This window comes from Salvelinus sp. IW2-2015, unplaced genomic scaffold (genome assembly GCF_002910315.2).
Source record: "Salvelinus sp. IW2-2015 unplaced genomic scaffold, ASM291031v2 Un_scaffold1619, whole genome shotgun sequence".
NCBI classification, from domain to species: domain Eukaryota; kingdom Metazoa; phylum Chordata; class Actinopteri; order Salmoniformes; family Salmonidae; genus Salvelinus; species Salvelinus sp. IW2-2015.
Window position 1 is genome coordinate 1 of NW_019943038.1, and position 2,255 is coordinate 2,255.

Sequence of the window (2,255 nt, forward strand, 5' to 3'; positions counted from 1 at the left end):
ATTAGCTATAAAATTGTCCCACCGTATCGTTAAAGTACACTCCATGACGAAACATGCATCTCACAATAAATTCCTCCCAAAAACACAACGGTTTAAAATAATTCAGTCAACTTTCTATAGCCAGTGAACAATGTCAATCCCCATAACGTGTGCATGTTTATAACCACCTAGAATAACTACATAATGATATGAAGTTAATGTCACATTGTTCAGTATTGATTTCAGACCACATGGTTCATTCAAAATGGCCAAATTCACCAAGTCTGATTTACTACCACTGAGAAAGAAAAATTGGACAAGCATTAATTTTTAGATTTATTTACACATCGTAACACAGTCACAGGGTTGAATTGACTTGGCCTGGTTTTCCCCAGTTCCAACAAGACGTCCCACTTCCTTGATGACCAAGAGGGCGTGCCAGTGTACAACAGGAGAGCTAGAGGGAAAATAGTGAGATGACTTGGGTCAGTGTGATGATCAAAGAGAAACATCCAACAGTACATTAACAACATCTTCCTAATATTGATCTGCCCCCCTTTTCCATTATAATACATAGTCTTGGCCAAAAGTTGAGAATGGCAATACAAAGGATTTAAATTCCTTTGGATGGGGTATGGTAGGTGCCAGGTGGACCGGTTTAGCTCAAATGAAACACTGCTGGGTTTGTCAAGAGCAACAGTCTCTTATGTGTATCAACACTGGTCCACCACCCAAAGGACATCCAGCTAACTTGACTCCAATGCCGACCCACAGTTGTGTCACGGGCCAACATCCCTGTGGAACGCTTTCAGACCCCTTGTAGACAACTGAGGCTGTTCTGAGGGCAAACTCAATATTAGGAAGGTTTAATGTCCTCTATACTCAGTGTATTATAATACTTTAAGTAAGTCATTCCCACTACACACCTTCCCGCTCCACCAGCACAGCAACACTTCAGCAGCCAACGAGCTCTAAAAAGACAGAACAGTTTTAAAACCAAATAATTCCAATCTTATTTTACTAGACTACATTCAGTGCATTCTGAAACCAGATCAGGAGTGTTAAGTTCAGTCATTGCAGCCATCCAGCCAGCAGTCCAGGGTCTGGGATCAAGCCCCCACCCAGTCACCCTCCCTCCAGGCAGGCAGACCACCTTACCCCTGCCCAAAACAGAAAAGCAGGCTTGTCAGTGTCTGCCCAACCCACAGGAGGGCCGATGGGAGGCCAGACCTTTATCCAGCCCAGAGCACAGGACAGGATTGCCACCTGACTGGTGTGTTAGGGTACAAGCTTCATCATTTACAACATTCCAGAATGCTTAATGTGGAGCGTTACAATGCTGTCAAAAGTCACACCTTTCCGAACACGGCAGACATTAGGACCTCAACCAGGGGGGCAGAAATCTAGAGGGAGAAAGTAGAAAAGCATGAAGTGACATTGTAAGACCTTGTAGTCAGACATGAGATCAGTCTATAGCAGTGTATTCTAATCCTGGGGACCCAAAACTGTCAACAAGTGTCCCCCCATGAACTAGGCTTGGGTGGTATACCAGAGTATTTGGAAAACAGGGTTTCACCAATAACATTTAGATTATTTCTATGAAGTTTATATTGATAGCTACTTATGTATTTTACAGTAGGTCCAGTCACATGGTGTTTGTTTACAAGAATGAGACCAGAGCATTGTGAGTCCCTCACTGTTGACCAGGTGATCTAATTACAGGACAGAATTCACAACTCAGCGTGTTAAGTGTTAATATACTGGGACAGCACTGCCAGTGAAAACCTGAATACCACCCTACACCTGATTACACTCAAACCCTTGATAGCATTATTCACCTAATTCAGCGTTTACACAGGCAGACCAATTCAGATGACGAATTGGTGAAAATATCAATCACACCAGATCGTTACTGATCTGATTACGCAAGACTAATTAGTGAAAGATCAGAATTGAGCTGTGTCTAAACAAAGCCTTACATCTAGGTCCCCAGAACCAGGATTGTGAAACACTGCTCTAGAGTATAGATCAGTTCAGTAACCAATTAGTCAGCTTATCAGACTGGGGCGGTAACAGGAAATCATCACTTCTACATTATAAAGGAAAGAAGTTAATGGCAACAGATCAAAGTTGATCCTACACACCTTGAGGTAGTGCAGCAACAGTTCTCCAGTGGCCAGGCTGGAACAGTTAGGACCTGGAAGGAACAGATACCAAATTAAACATTATGCAGAAGTACATTAGGTACTGCAGACTATATGCAGAGCATTCTGAGA

The 2,255-nt window shown here is 42.8% G+C and overlaps 1 long non-coding RNA gene and 1 other non-coding gene across 4 annotated transcripts; both read right to left on the reverse strand.

Moving 5' to 3' along the window:
• Positions 1 to 302: 302 nt before the first annotated feature.
• LOC112071455 (uncharacterized) lies at positions 303 to 2,249 on the reverse strand. Of its 3 annotated transcripts, XR_002894107.1 has the most exons (4): positions 2,124 to 2,249; positions 1,335 to 1,382; positions 906 to 950; positions 303 to 436 (listed from the first exon to the last, which is right to left on the reverse strand). It is a non-coding gene; the product is annotated as an uncharacterized lncRNA (long non-coding RNA). The 3 variants fall into 3 exon arrangements; XR_011475874.1 differs by having other exon boundaries at positions 906 to 1,382; XR_011475873.1 differs by lacking the exon at positions 2,124 to 2,249 and having other exon boundaries at positions 906 to 2,108.
• LOC112071471 (small nucleolar RNA SNORD31) lies at positions 2,007 to 2,073 on the reverse strand. Its single transcript, XR_002894114.1, has one exon. It is a non-coding gene; the product is annotated as a small nucleolar RNA SNORD31 (small nucleolar RNA).
• Positions 2,250 to 2,255: the final 6 nt, after the last annotated feature.